Raw genomic sequence first — 17,171 nt, 5'->3', positions numbered from 1 at the left:
AGTCGGCAAGGTTCAACGGACTTGGTGTTCTGTCAAAATTGTATCTTGCGTATACAAAGTCTTCTCTCTATCAATGAAGGAGTGACAGAATGGTTCATTGCGGTGCCTAATTAAAGGTCCATTAGTGGGAGGTTGAACATCATTTCTTAGTTGTGCTGAGTAAAAACATTTCAAAACTCTAATGGCGATATAAAATCCTGAGGTCTGAAATGCAAATTAATTTTAACAGCAGCACCCAGGGAGGAGAGACAGAGACAAATAACGGCAAAAGCCAAATTAAATATTCTTTAAGTAAGTTGTTCATGAACAAATATAACTCCATTTCATGATATTCTGGAGCAAGGATTCCTAGTATAAATCAAAAAAATAATAAGCCTGGCATTTTGCTTTTAAATCTGGTTGTTAAAAATGAGGTCAACAATATCTGAGGTTATCTGTAATTAAATAGTAATGACATTAAGGGCAAAAGGGCCAATGAGGACAAACTTAATCAGTGTCTAAGAAGCAGATATTCATCAGGGCCAGCCTGGTGGTGTAGTGGTTAAGTTTGCATGCTCTGCTTTGGCAGCCTGGGGTTCATGGGTTTGGATCCTGGATGTGGACCTACACATGGCTCATCAAGCCATGCTGTGGTGGCGTCCCACATACAAGATAGAGAAAGATTGGCACAGATGTTAGCTCAGGGACAATCATCCTCAAGCAAAAAGAGGAAGATTGACAATGGATGTTAGCTCAGGGCCAATCTTCCTCACCAAAAAAATAAATAAAAAAGAACCAGGTATTCAAATCACATGGCAATCTGTTTGTCCTCTCATTGATACTTTCAGAGTCCTCCAGTGATCTTCTTACGGAACCCTTATACTTTCAATTGGAACTTAGTTTATTAGAAATACACCCACATGACTTACTCCCACTGGTTCCAATAAGTACAGACATTAAGAAGTATCTCAAGTTATAAAATTAGGAGTACCTGACAGTCGTCCAAACGTATCATCTGTTGTAACTGGTATTAGAATCAGAATCTATCAAGTAGCTTATAAAAGCTATGAATTATAGATGTGAGTTTACCATATGTGATGACGATGGGATTATTTTTATCATTTGCTTTTCAGAGCAATTTTATTCCATTGGTCAGTCAGTCAGTGAACATGTTTTGGTGTTTACAGTGAGTCTGTCACTCTGTTAGGCATTGAGGAAACAGTGGTATCAGAGATATATCCTGCCCTCGACGGGCTTACAATCTAATGTGTGATTCTGAAAAGGAAGCAAGTTATTACAGACAGTTTAATGAAATACAGAGCTGCCAGAACCCAGGAAAGAAAACAGAATGCAGCCTCTAGGAAGATTTCTTGAAGGAAGTGACATCTAAGATGAGACTGGAAGAAAGAAGAAGAGAGGAAGCAGGGAGTGGAACAGCGTTTGCAAAGGCCCAGAAGGAAAAGCTTTTTGAAATTTGCGTTTTCTGTTTCTATTTGATTTTCCTAGGGGATGGCTGGCAAGGGAAATAATCATTGCATATGTATAATGTATCACAGAGGTATGTGCTCTTTTACATTATTTTATCTAATATATGATATTTTAACAAATGCACATACAACCCTGTGAGGTTAGTATTATTAGTCCAACTTCACACAAGTACCAAAAAATGAGATTAAGCCATTCTCCGTAATCTACCAGGTTAGGGAACATAGAAGCCCCAATTTGTAGCTTTGTAGGTCTGACTCTAAAAGTAGGCTCCTCCTGGTATATTTTCCTGTCATTTAGTATCCTGCTCATTTTGTTGCATCTTTTTAGACTCACTTTGAGAATGCTCAAAGCTCATGGTGCAAACTGGCTCAACCTGGTTGTTGCAAGTTTCCACTCCATCAAAAAGAAACATTGATAAGAATTTTTATCTTGAGTTGATTAAGCCTATGGCAGGCCAAGCAGAGGAGACCAAAAGACTTTAATAACGACCAGAAAAATACAATAGAATCTTTTCAGCATTCCTGCTAGTATGAAGACCAATTAGCACTGAGCCCAGAACTCCAAGAAAGGATGTGACTTAAAAACTGAAATTGTCACTCAGGCCTAGCTATTTCCTAGGTATTCAGGTATTCAGGATTCTTAGAACATTCACACCTACCGTGAAGAAGCCTTTTGGAGCCCTGGTTGCCTAGTGTCCCCTGACTCTTTTTCTCTTGGTGAGAAGATAAGCACTGCCTTCATTCAGGCCCTGATCATCTCTGGCCCGGGGTACTACCGCACATTCCCTTATGCACCCTTTCTTCCAACCTTGGAAACCTGTTCATTGTCTCCAAAATTTCCTGCTTTAATTGTTCCTACCTCATTTTCTTTCCACATGAGATCCTCAATATCTGCTAAGTCTCTCTAACTCTCCTACCTTGTCTTCTTAACTTCCCCACTCAATCCTACTCTTTGGCACTTTCATACTATATTAACATTGTCATTCATGTTCTTGACTCTACCCCACTAGAATAGAAAAGAGGACGTGGTGCTTTGCCTACCTCATCCAGCTTGGGAGTCAACTTAGTGCCTGGACTTAGTAGGTAGTATTAAGTACGTGAATGAATCTAAACAGAGTAGAGCGGTCTCCTTTCCAGTCTGCTGGGCCCACTCTTTTTCTGTGCACTGACAAGATCTCACTCAAAAGGCTGCGCCAGAGTTCTGGACCACCTTTGCTTACAGCTCATTAAGAGCCACAGTCCGTGAGAAACTCTATGCTTGTGTTTTTAGTTTGAAAAAAAATAGTGTAAAGATACAATGAAGTTTGAGTTAACACGTGTGAAGGAAAATAAATATATTTCTTTTTTTCATGTGACCATGCTAGAGAATGATGATCTAAGGGTAAGATCATGTAATAATTTTATTATTTTAGTCTAGATAGTTTGGAGGAAAGTGTCATAATTGCAGAAAGATTGTTGAAGACAATTTTGTTCCATCAGTAAAACTAGAATTGCTAAAAACAGATTTGTACTATAATGTTATGCCTTCATTTAAAGGAAATGTAAAAATAATAATGAGGGATAGATTTAAGAAAAGTGTGCTTATATAAAAAAGAATTTATTGGAAAGTGAAGAAATCTTTCCAAGCAGATAGTATGTCATTTGTGATCAAAGCACAGTGTTCTGATTATTAAAATTAACTTATTCAACTGCTCTGCATTGAACATGTGTGGGTATCATTTGTTGTTCTAGGCATTGGAAGTACATCAGTGTAAAAGGTCTTTGAAGACTCTTGCTCTACGTAATTTCTGGTGAATAAAAAACCAAATGGCCTATCTTTTCAGATTAAAAGCCAGACAAAGCCACAACGTAGAGTGATATAATCAAAAAGAATCAATTGGAGATCAGAAACAAACTTTATTCCATGCTATTTAGAAGCATATCCTTATGTTTTTTATACAATTAAGTTTCAAATTCCAATTTCATGTTTATAGAGCCAACTATGGATAAACACTTAACTCTGTGTCATGTAACTTGCACTTGGAATTTTAGTAACTATGTTTAATAATTTCAGAAAGTATGACTGAAAAAAATCTTTAAAAATGCTTAATTTCTCTTGTTGGAATCATAGCAGCAACTTTTTTCTATGACAGCTTCACTTGATTTTGAGACAACTCTAATCTCACAATACTCTTGAAACAGTGCTTCACCCATTAATCATGCCATGTTTAGATGGTTTAATCTTCTACTTTTATGCCACATTAGCAGTACCAACAGTTCTTTTTTCAACTTAAGGAAAAGTAAATGTACGAATATGAAAGGCAATGAAAAGCAGCCTTAAAACTGCTTATTTGAAGGTTGAAAATAACCAGTCACACAGGTAGTGGTTAGTAACTGTCTAAAGATGGGTTTGTATTCAAATAAACTGAACATACCCCGTTGGGAGCCCTCAAAAAAAAGCAAGGCTTTTCATGAATAGAAGCCATTCATGATTGTGATTCTGCTGTTCTTGGTGTTAAGTAAACAGAATGGATTCATAAATAATTATCTACAAACAGAATTGTGTATTTAAAACAATGTAGTAATAAATCATACATAGGCAGACACACAAATTAAACAAAAATATTTATTTGAAGCTTACCTCAAACCAAGCCAATTACTTCTAGTTAAATGCATTGACTAACATCATTTTTAAAAGAGATAATTCAAATGTAAATTTAAGAGTAATTTTAAAACATAGTGGTTTATATCAGATTTGGAATGTCAACTGACATGTTTTGAAAAAGGGTTATGAGTCAGGAATCTTGAAATGCTTTAAATAGAAGAAAAGAAAATAGAATTCGTATCGATAGTTAATATGATAATCTCCCTGTTTAACTATTAAAGATTTCATCACTATAAATAGGTAATATTATTCTGTTTTATGCAAAAGATAGAACCTTTTCTGGTAGTTATATTCTGCTAGAAAAATTTTTGTATTTATCTCGAATATTGATAAAAATGGCAAAAGAGTCAGTATGCCATCATTGGTTCTCAAGGTTAAAAAAACAAAACAAAACAAAACCCAAATCTTAAACTTATAGCTTCTGAGTCCCATAGGGCAAAAGGCCAAAGAAAGGAGGGAAGATTTATGAATTACTCTGTGGTTATGTAACCTACCAAATCAAAAAAAAAAAAAAAAACACAAACGATCTTTGCTTAAATCAAAGCAGTGCATTCCTAGGTGTATTTATTTCTTCAGTTTCATTCTCATGAATGCAGAGATAGAATTATGATGTTTGATTTAAATAAATGAATATATTTTAAAATCCATCATTTTCCAAAAAGTAACATTAAAAAGAGCAAAAGTTAAATTAAAAGGAGATCGCCAATAATTTTTCACAATATAGGTGCTTAATTATATGAAAATGAGCTTTCAGGAGAAAAAGCCATTTAACAGGAGTGGCCACCATAAAATCAAATACAACTGAAGTATAGACACTGAGAAACAGGAGGTCACTTGGTTCAGAATAGCACTAGCAGATTAATCCAAAGACCAAATAGCTAAATTTGAATTCTAGATCTGCATTACCACTTGGAGATCCATGACTAAATCCTTGCTTATAGTATGACCTAATTTTCAGTTTGATGAAATAGTTTGCGCTTTATCTATTAGTTCTGAGGGCTGAGAAAAATTGTATGGCAATGATCTGAGAGCAAGCTTTCTTGAAAATCAATTGATATAAATAATCAGCATAGTGGCAGAAACAAATTGGTGTGGCTATGACCATGTAATGAATGACGGATTATTTAACTGACTACTCAATTCTCCTCTGAGGCCGAGAACTCAGATCACTTCCATGGTACCTTCCAGACCATGAAGAACCGGAATCAACTTAGAATTTTTCAACTCTAGATTTCAGTGGTCCTTAAATTGGAATGTAATGTAGGCTTCTGATCCTTTCAAGAATCTCTTGTTCAAATAAAACAAATACATAAAATGTTTTGCCTATCATTTCAGTGAGTTTCTGGAACTTCATTGAATACATGCTCTAAGCTCCTTTCCTGGAGTCTGTCAAACTGGAATTCAGATTTGAGGAAGAAACATTGAGTTTTAGAGGTGATGATATAGAGTTAAAACATTATTTCAGAGTCATTTAAAACTATACAAAGTGGAAAGTTGTGGGCTGACAAATAGTATTCTACAATGTTGGATTTTCGATTTAGTTTTAGCATCACGGGTAAAATTTGGCCACGATTTGTAAAAAATAATGATAATAATTATTACTATCTGCTTCTCAGAGTTGGGAGTTTCAAGTGAGGTAATCTATAAGAAAAGTCCTTTGTAAATTTTAAAATCAATTGCAAATATTTACTTTTAAAATTTTCATTTTTAATGGATATTTCCATGCCTATCATTTATAATACACAGTTAATATGTATTTTAGGTAATAGCTATTTAGGTAATATATAATTTGAACAATAAAAATAGATTTAGTAGTTTTATAACATTCGTGGATGTGATCTGAGATGCTTTTTAAAAATAATTTCTGTGGAGGCTGGCCAGTGGCATAGTGGTTAAGTTTGCACACTCTGCTTTGGCTGCCCGGGGCTCACCAGTTTGGATCTCGGGCACAGACCTATGTGCTGCTTCTCAAGCCATGCTGTGGCAGGCGTCCCACATATAAAATAGTGGATGATGGGGACAGATGTTAGCTCAGGACCACTCTTCCTCAGCAAAAAGTAGAGGATTGGCGGCAGATGTTAGCTCAAGGTTAATCTTCCTCAAAAAAAACCCCCAAAATATCTAAAATGATGCATGAATTTAGGATGGACTTCTACAGGGAGTCACATGAAAGTAATGAAATCAGGTCATTGAAGAAAAGAGTTTCTTGAGTAGGTTTATCTTCCACACACAGGTTAGACTGTGACTGTGCAATGGAACTTATTGAAAGCTGGGGAGTTTAGGCTAATTCTATGGACTGCTCCATTTCTGGGGATTTGGTGGGTGACATCTTTCATTCACATGGCAGCCTGGGGTGTCCAGTAGTTGGTTCATTGATCCAGCAGCTGAGTGTCTGTTCCATGCAGGCACCAGATATCCACGTGCTCTTTTATTGGGACTTGATAACGTCTGTCTTTGCTTCTCAATCTGATTTTCCTCTTTCATCTCCCACCTTCCTCTCCCCATCTGAACTCACACATACACATCCTGACAAACTCTAGTTAGTTTCAAGAGTAAAACAAGTCTCCACTGATCCCATAATCACATAAATTTATAACTGCCTCTGGGCTTTTAAAACCAAAAAATCAGCAGTATGGCTTTTGTTCTCTGCTTTCTGAAGTGCCCTGGCTTTCCAAGGGGCAGTGCTCATTCATTAATTCAACAAATATTAATAGAACATGTAATATGTACTGGCCCCTGAGGCTTGGGATTTAGTCATGAATAAAACAGAAAACTGCTCTTACAATACACTTTAGTATTTATAAATAATACGCAAACATGTTAGCTGTCAGATGGTGATAAATGAGATGAAGAAAAATACGGCAGGGTAAATTAAGAACCCAACTACTGTCTGAATGGAGGGAAGAGTCAGGAATCTACACAAACAAACCCACATAGTTACTGTATCAAAAGTTTCTTGCTACGGTATCTTTTTGTACACTGTGTGCATAAAAGAGTAATAACTTAATTTCATTGCCTTAAGGTTGAAACAATTTACAAGGATGTTTTCCAAGAATAATAATCTTCCTAAATAAAAATTATCTGGGATTAAATTATTTTATTGAAGGACCAGTCCGTTGGTGTAGTGGTTAAGTTTGTGCGCTCTGCTTTGGCGGCCCAGGGTTCTTGGGTTCAGTTCCTGGGCATGCACCTACACACTGCTCATCTCGCAATGCTGTTGCAGCATCGCACATAGAAAATAGAGAGAGATTGGCACAGATGTTAGCTCAGTAACAATCTTCCTGAAGTGAAAAGAGGAAGATTGGCAACAGATGTTAACTCGGGCCAATCTTCCTCAAAAAAAAAAAAAAAATTATTGATTAATAACAGCAATTTAATGCGTACTTGTAATCATATTAGAGGTTAAATGCTACTAACAATAAATTTAAAATAATTTTCTGTAATTTTTGAGTTACTATAAAAGTCTTAGTAAAGTGGAAAGCTGATTATTATCTATCAATGACCTATTTTACACCTACACATCTGACCTAAAGGAAACATGCACATTGGACCAGGGGAAATCTTTTATAGTTTTACATATTATTCTGCTGGATGACCTTTCCAAGGTGATATTCTCAATGTTTCAGTGAACTCTGATTAAACAGTAATCACTTCTATATAATCTGCTGTTTTTCTTCTTGATATCACACCAGTGTAGAAACCTCTCTCTTTATATCTATATTGATATCAATATATTGATATAGAGGGATACATATATGTTATGTATTGTGCAAGGTAACATATTGAAGGAATACTACAAGGAAGTGTATCTAAGTATGTCAGAAATCATTATGTTGACATGTAGATTTCAAGTGAGTAGCTTGAAGGAAGGAAAAAATTAAGGATGGAAGGATAGAAGGGAGAAGAGAGAGAGAGAAAGAAAACTGTACACATAGAAACTGCATGGTTTGTCTAGGATGGCCTCATCCTCTCCCAGTATGATGAGGTGGGATATTCGCTGGCCTCCAGTTAAGCTTTAACATGGTGACAATGACTTTCTTCATGATATGTCCATCTGAGATGATCTTTTCCATGATTACCTCCTACCCAGCATTCTTTATCTTCTGTTTCTCCATGAAACTCTTTCCAATTTTCTAAAAATGAATTATTACTTTGTCCTCTGAATTGTCTTAAAAAAAATTAGTCCCATGTATTGATTAACTAAAATCTTTTATTGATCTTGGTTTTTTTCCAACCTTGTTAGCCTGAGGGTTCTATCAAAGTATAGGCATTCTGAGGGCGTGGGCAATATTAACACAATAGATCCTACTTACACGGAAGAAGTTAATAAATTTCATCAGGCTGAAATTAACTGAACCTTAATACATACTCAACGTTCTGATAGAGAAATTAGGGCCTAAATATGGTAAATGGCTTTTTTATGGTCAGAGTTTCATTCTCGTGCTATATGTGCATGCTTCATTCTCATTCTATTTTTAAGGCATCATGTGCTTATTCATGTATTTGGTTTTCACTTGGCCTCATGTGATAAACCATATTTAGCTGTCATCTGCAAGTCAGCTTGTTTACAAGTCTCAAAAGACTCTCCATCACTTTATAAATAGTTACTTGCTGAAACCTTTAATAGCTGGATCACTTTAAAACATAGAGGAACACTCAACCAAGAACACTATTTATAAACAAAAGTTATATAGGTTTCTCTGATATTTGAAAAAAATATTGCCATGGTAGTTTTATGAGTTAATTTTTTTATTATTACTAAAATTATTGAAGTAATTTGAAACAGCAGTTTGTTGAAAATTTAAATGCTGGTATGTTTTAAATCTCACTTCATATGTCTCACTCAAATCAAAGTTGTGATACCTTGGCTTTCTGAATTTTACATTTTCCTTCTATGTGGATACTCAAAGATGGCACTGTTTGCTCAGAGTGGATTTCATTCTTTTAAATTTTTCAGTTTTCTCTATAGAAATACGTGGGATATATTTCTATTTTTAGTAATAAATTAGAAAGTGCTAATTTTCTTAGACATGCTTTCCTGATGAAAATTTATCAGCTCTAATCAGAGTTTTGCACAAGTTTTTTCCTTGGTGAATATTTAATTGGCAAACCTGGATTCAATGTTTGCATACTTTATTAAACTCGGCTCTAAAATTGGAAGATATATTTGGGAGTATGCAATAAGTTTAATTATTAAAATATCATAGGCTGTGTAAAACATTTGAGGAATGTAAAAAAGAATATACTCTAATATTTCTTAAATCTATTTTTCTGTTTACTTACATAATCCTTCAAAGACAGCAATCATAAAATTCTAAGCAAATTTATGTTACTTTACCTCTTTCGCCTCCTAAATCTTGCTAGATGAAAAACCGACTCTAGAGAAGGAAAGGCCACAATTACTGTTGTTAACATATTATGAATCTTAGATCTTTTCCAGAAAACCTTCCAAATATTTTCATCCTAAATAAGATGTCAGTACATGGTAACACCTCAGGCATGTCTTACTTTGAGGTTTCTTGGCTGTTATTTTGGTTTTTTACTTATCTGGAAGGACCCAGAGTTGATCCTGCCTCATAAAGAACAGATCACATGAATGGCTAGGTGTTCCCTTCAAGTAAGAACCCAGTGCTGTAGACCATTTGTCAATCGCCAGAGGCAAATATCCAACTTGGGTTGAGATGGGGGACTGAGAGTGACATGTGAAATGTGAATGTGCCTGATACTGCACATCATGGTGACATCTGGTGGGCCTGCTGCTCTTGCTGCCACAGGGCCCTTAACGTTCTGACTGGTGGCTAAACCCTCAGATATCTATGTAGATGGGGGCATGTTCGGTTTTAGATACACATAAGGGAAAGAGAACACCAAAGATTCAAAGTTACTTTCTAGATTCTTTTTTTCTGAGCAAACGTATGAATTATTGAATAAGAAAACTGAAAGCTTCTTTTCTAGAGTTAGGTTTATTTGGGTTTTTGAATTTCATTTCTCCTACTTGTTGTTGTGTGGTCTTTGGCAAGTTGCTTAACCTCTCTGTGTCTCAGGTTAGTCACCTATAAAATGAGGATAATATCATGTAATACATGACATTATAACAAACACATGTGCCTGGCACGTAGAAGACAGCTGAAAATGAGTGTTTATCATCATTGTAATCATCATTTGCATCATTTTACTCAAAATAGGCTCTAATTGGCCTTGATGATATAAAGGGCGTTGTTGACAATGGGTTGATGAGGGGGGAATTATGACATAAACTTAGGCATACTTAGTAATACTGCCTCTGTTCAAAGATGACCTAAGGGTGTCTTGGAGAAATTAGTCCATTAACTCAGATGAGGTCACATTGTCAGCCAGAGGAAGGATTGAAGTTAACTTCCAAGTCCCTCATATTCTGGCCAACGATTTTGATTTTTTCTTTTTCTTGTTATGTCACCCTAGTATAAATGTTCATCAAAAGTTTATAAAATACCATTGTTGGCTGTCCTGGAAATTCTGCTACATTTCATACATACATGGAAGCAGCCATTAACCCCCCTGAAGGGAAAACATTCACAAAATTCATAGAACCCGCTGCTCCTGAGACACAGTTAAATCACATGAAGGTGGAGTGTGAAATGCACTGAACCTGCAGCTCCGTTATAGGATGCCTGGAGATATGCACTGAGGATTTACCTAGTCTCCTTTGTGAAAGTAATCCCATCTTACGTTCAATTTATTGTTGTTTGTGTGTTTGTGTGCAGTCCTAAATTATCAAATGCTTTCTTAAATTATGAATCTTAAAGTCAATTCACGCAACTTATTTTTTTTTGGCCAGGTCAAAATTCCTTGAAGAAGAGCAATTGATGTACATACATATTATTGTATGAGATAGTCTCCCCTGTATAACTATTCTGTATTCCCAAATGAAGACTCTCCAGGCTCCCCATTATTCTTACTGAGTATCTTCAACTCCTGTTTAGGTGGTATTATTTTGGTTGGGCTTCCTTCTCTTTAAATACATTTCACACTTCACTAGCTTTGCAATGTGAGTAGTCCACGTGCAAATATGAGTTAATAGCTAAATAGGCTTAGCAATTACTTTTCAATAGGAAGAAATATTTGGGAAAGAAGTTAAATGCAGCTAGAGATTTTATAGACATCTGGCTCTCCATGAATATTCATAAACCTGTATATATAGCCATACATACACATATTTTTATGTGGTCTATTAAGATATTGTAAAAAGATTAAAGGAAGAAGTTTTTCCTTGTATTTCTGGTTGCTTCAAAAGGAAAGAGAGAGAAAGAGAGAGGCAGAATGCAATAACGATCTCCCTTGAAAATTACTTCATTTCTGTTGCAGAAAATAGCCATTCGCTTATTCTCCAGTTACTATCTACCGAATTACCATATGAATACTCTGTAATTATATATCCATCGTTGTCCTTTAGATTACATGATTGTGTTTGGTGCTACTATGCAGTTCTCAGTGTAATTACCCTTCAGAGGTTATAACAATTTTTCTATTGTGAATATAAAGTGTTATTATATAATTTCATGGTAATCTCTACTTTCTTAGCACAGATTAATTACATTTCATTATTGCTCCTCCTTATCATATGCAGAACATCTCAATTGTTATGCCATTCAGGTCAGTAAATGCTCAAAACTTAGGAGATGGAATGTTCCATAGAAAGGAAAATTTTGTTAGTAGTAAAATATGTGTAGGCTCTTGCCACACTGGACGTTATTCAGATCAATTTTGGTTCCTTTTTTCTTGTCTTAACCTTTCAGTTGGGTTGTCAGTTCTCTGAGAGCTAGTGTCCTTCCTTGTATTTCTGAACTCTTCCCATAGCTCCCAGTACAATTAGTCAGATGCACATACAATTAGTCCTCAGCAAATAATCAGTTACGGACCCACCACTTCCATTTTATTGTCATGGTTAGATTACTCATGTTGCTCAAAATGAGATCAACTATGTTGTTCCACCAGCTTTCCTTTCCATAAATGCAGACTGTTCCTGCTGAATGCTTACCAGCCAATCTGGCTAGACTCTTTTATCTTTCATCTTCAATCCTTCTCTTTTATCTTCAGTCTCTTCCTTATTCCTTCCCCTCCAACAAAGTCTGCTATCACCTGTATTTTCTTCTAACCTGTCTTCTTTTAGTCTACCACGTCCCCCCCTTTTTTCATTTCCAATAACTATTAAAGCTAAATCTAAAATTTGAAGAAAAAAAAGATGGTAGTTCATGGGAGGGAGGGGTGTGTGTGTGTGGCTATGTCTATGTATCACAACATAGAAGACAATCTCTTCTGCACACCTTGGTGTTAACCAACCACCACATCCACATCCCTAACTCTTTGTTCTTTAAGAAGAATTTCTAAATTTTTTATTTAGATTTGTCATTGCCTCATAATCAGTGACATTTCACATAGTCAAAGTTGAAATATATAAAAAAAGCAGAAAGCTATGAAAGTTCTGCAAAGGCAAGTTCAGCCAAATAATTGATAGTCATAGTGATAAATGAGTCATTGATGAAAATGTCAATATATTTTATTTAATAAAATTCATATCTGTCTTACAGAAAGATTACTTTCAAAATGGTTTTAAAGCCTTTTTGATGCTAACAGGGGTAAGCTCATGGGGTAGCTATTTTTTCAGTGCTCTGGGATAAGAAAAGTGTTCTTCCAGTAACTGCTAAAGTTCTCTGCTCGTTTCAGTGGTTATTTGGTCAGGGCAGGATCCTTAGAAGCAAAGTGAACAGTCGCATACCGAAGGAGCTTTCTCACATACTATTCTTCTTCATACTTCGCTAAATTTCTACTAGATTGGGAAGTGCTAATGAAGTATTCCTTTTATTAGATAAACAGCTGAAGAGATGCTTAGAACTTAAGTATGAGTGTGCAATAATTATTTGAGAGTATACAGAGAGGGGACATTGATGAAAATACAGCATATATTTATACAAGTTTTACACGTATGCTTGTAATTCAAAGTGGGTTATAGCTGAGAAGGGAGTGAGAGAGAAGTTAGGTAGCATTCCTATGACTTAGTATACATTGCTTTCATGATGTTGATGCAATTGCAGAGAGTGTGGACTTTGGTTGAATGACCCAGTTTATAAGTAGACAGCACCATCAGCTGTCTCAGATTCTTGCCTAGTCGTGCACATAATATGTGTAATGATTAAACTTGAAATGACAGAGAGCACTTGAAGGAATTATTTTGCTTTCAAATTTGCATGTATCCAAAGCTTATGTGGTAGTTTAAATATCAGATGCTAAGGTCCCTTATTAAGGAAGATCTACTTTCTCCTCTATTCAGGAATCTTGGAGTTGGAATTGAGTAAATAGAGAGGGCTTTAAGATAAAGAAAAAGGAAAGAAAGAGACAGAGAGATGGAGGGAGGGAGAGAGGGTGGAAATATACGTTCAAAGAGTTGGGCCTTAGAATCCTAGCAGTGGTGCAGAAAACAATCCAGCCAAATGTATAACTCAGCAACTTTTACGTGCTCCGTGTCTTAAGCCTAATAATGGATTAGGGAGATAATCAGAAAATTTTGCTAGAAAGGGGTTGGGAGGCAACTCTGGCTGGGCTGGAGTGTAGCGAGTAGCTCTGTCCCTGAACTTCAACTTAGCTTAAAGGGCTAAGCATATGAACCGGGAGAAATGAAATGTCTTCCGTTTGAATGTCTGTACAGAAAAGGTTCTGAGCTTAAAATGATTTATGCCTTTTTGTAGAGGGGAAAAAGGAGCATGGCTTAACAGCATGCAATTTAGAATTATTTATTAAAATATAAATTCTAATATCTGCTTATTTCACAATTTTATCTTAAGAAACATTTCTTTTATATTCTTTGGATTCCATTCTTATGCCATGAGGCCAATAAACTGCATTGAATAATGTGTATCTAACATGCTATGAGTAAATGTTGAAAGTACTAAAGCGTGGGAAATTTCCTTTAAAGCATAAAAAGTGGACCATGAATTCCTTTTAAAAATAATGTCTGTAAGAAGTAAAACTATTTAGCTTACTTAGCAAATTAACCAGAATTTCTAAAATTTTCTAATTGTAGTTTGTATGCCATTAGGTTAAAAAAAAAAAACCTTTCTATTGAAGCATAATATACACAGAAAAGTTTAAAATCACAAGTATACAGTTCAATAAATTATCAGGAGATGTACACACCAGTGTAAACCAACGTTCAGGTCAAGAATAAACATTATCAGTACCCCATATGCTCCCTAATGTTCTTCATCACTATCCTTTCTCTTTTCCCTAAAGATAACTCCTTTTTGATTTCTAGAACCATGGATTAGTTTTGCCTTTTGAACTGTATATAAATGAAAAAATAGTGTATATGTTTTTGTGTTCAGCTTTTTCCTCTCAATATTATGTTTATGAAATTCATCCATGCTGTTGCTTATAGCTGTAATGTTTTCATTTTCATTTATCTATCTATACATACATACGTATATATAATATAAATATAATATATAATATAAATAAAATATTTATTTATATTCCATTGTATGAGTGAACCACAGTTTATCCATCCTTCTTGGCATGCCCATTTGGATTATTTTCAGTTTTTGGCTATTTCTAAAAAGGTTGCTGTTCATATTATGTACGTGTTTTTCTGCAAATGTGCGTGCTTTTTTCTTGGGTGTATATTGAGTAGAAATGCTAGTTCATAAGGTGTGGGTGTGTTCACATTTAATAGATGCTGTCAATTGTTTTCCATATTAGTTGAGCCAATTTACATTCCCAATTGTAGTGTATAAGAGTTTCTACTATTTGTTGTCAATTTGGTGGGTGTACAATGGTATTTCTTTGAGGTGTTGATTTGTATTTCCTTAATTACTAATGAGTTGTGTATATTCTCTTGTCTTTTAAATTATAGTCTAAAACAGATTTAATTTATGCAACAAAATTACTTATAATTAGTAAATGGTAGATAAGTTTTTAACTTTGCCATTTAGGTGAGTGCAAACTATTCCTTGCTACAGTGTGGTAAAGGGCAATCATCAACTCTCAGAATCTTAACCCAGTTCTTTCTAATTTCTCAGGTCTTCTCAGCATTATGATTATAAAAACAAAGAGATTCAAATTTTAGGTTAAAAATTACATTTTAATAAGAGCTCACAATGTTAGTAGAGAAATAAGCTTTCAGGTCAAATCAAATCCATTGATAACTATTACACAGTGTAGTCCCTTTGCTAGTCAGTAATATTATCTCCAGATCATCATTTCTTACATTCCTAGTTTCTGAATTCTAGTTTCTCAACCCGTCTCATGTGGATCACTTGGGCTCAGTTTCATATTTATGAACTAGAATCTAGGGGTGGGTGTTGGGCGATAGAGAAGCGAGCTGAAATTTTCATTTGGGTATAAGTCACCTACGTGATTCTGATGAACTATCAACTATCGAAACCTCTGAATAAGGACATAACATGAAGATCTTGGAAAGATACATCAGCCAACTTCTCTGTCCCATCAGACAACTGAACCAGGACCAAAAGATAAAATTTAAAGCAACTGGGGGCAATATTAAAAGAGCTCTCTGTCAGTAGGAGGTGTCTAGCAACCTGACTACTGAAAGTTGCTCTTTAGAGATGTCGGCGTTGAAGGGGTGGTACTAGATGATCATATAGGCTGCTGCTAATATATTCTTCATAAATAAAAACAGAATTTGTGTTGCGTACGCCACACCTGCCAAGCCTAGAACAACTGTAAACAGACACCAGGATGGACGGATACTAACATTGACTTAATTTTTAGATCTCCAAGTCTCTCAACTTTTGAAAGTGCTACTTTTCTTAAATATAGACGAAACCCATGTTAATAGACTTTAGCCTCAACTCTCAATGAGGGTACTTGGCGTAGTGCAACAGCAAGCAAAAGAATGCTTGAAATAAATTTCCATAAATATCAAGCAAGCTTGTCAATAAATTTAATTTCTATCTGATTTAATAAAGGGCCAGATAAATATACAAACACAAGAATTATAAATTATGTTTTAATTTTCCTCACCTGCTGTAATTGTCTTCAAGCAGGTGAAAGTTTATAAATTGTGATTTTTATCTCAGCTAATCTTATTTAACATTGCTTCACAATTAGAGAGCTAAAAGGAACTTGCAGCTTCTAAACAAAGTCTGGGATGGATTTAATCAGTTCTTGTGCTTAAGAATATTTGTATTATAAATTTCAATATTTTGAATGTGGTAAATTATAATATATTCATAAATAAGCATACATATAGATTTGTCTCCTTTTCAAAAGACCGAGGCAGAATGTCTAATTCAAAGTTAGTGTGACTTTTGTATTACCAAATGGTCTTTGTTTTATTACTCATGTCCAAGAGGTATAGAAATATTGAAGAAATCTTCCTTTGCAGTTGAGAAAATTGTCTGTAACGCTCAGTAAGAAACATCTTTCAAATAAAAGGGCTCAGGTTACATGGAGGTTTTCTCTCTGGCTAATGAGGAGTTTAGGCTCTCACCTAGAAGCTGGACAGTAGCCTAGACTTCTGTTATCACTTCCCACCCAGGATGGATCTGTTAGTTTCCCAATTCGCTTTTCCCTTGGAGTAACATGAGAGGCGCAACTCCTTGTCTGCTTACCTGCCCAGGTGTTCAGAAATACCTGGGCCTGTTATGTGTGTGTAGAGGGAGATTTCTTCCCACCACCCCAAGGGCTAGTGCAGAGGTAGGGGTCCCCTCCTCCCCACACACTACCCTGTTCTCTGGATGAAAATGGATGTGAGGAGAGGCAATGATAAATGACATCTAAAGAAATCTTGAGCATTTCTGCTCATTTCATTATGATAGTAATATTGCTCGTTAGAAGGAAAGCTAAGCAACTTTGTTAACTTAAACTTTAACATTCAGAACCAAAAGAGTTTTTCAGCTAGTATGACATCAATATAACCTATCTCCTCTTAGCCAGATGAAATAATGCCTAGCTCAGGTAAAAAGAGGAATCAATAGCATTATTAGAGAATTCTAGTTACATATAATTACAAGCTGCTTTGCTAAATTATTCTACCTATTGATTGACCTTTCTTAAATATTAAATGA

General features: G+C 35.3%; 1 protein-coding gene across 1 annotated transcript in view; it reads left to right on the top strand.

The window, feature by feature from the left end:
- The window catches only part of LRP1B (LDL receptor related protein 1B), a 1,825,183-nt gene that overhangs the window by 1,766,110 nt on the left and 41,902 nt on the right, over positions 1-17,171 (top strand). The window lies entirely within an intron of this gene.

This window comes from Equus quagga, chromosome 4, assembly GCF_021613505.1.
Source record: "Equus quagga isolate Etosha38 chromosome 4, UCLA_HA_Equagga_1.0, whole genome shotgun sequence".
Classification (NCBI taxonomy): domain Eukaryota; kingdom Metazoa; phylum Chordata; class Mammalia; order Perissodactyla; family Equidae; genus Equus; species Equus quagga.
Note: the sequence above shows the minus strand (reverse complement) of the source record. Positions and strands in the feature narration are given on the sequence as shown.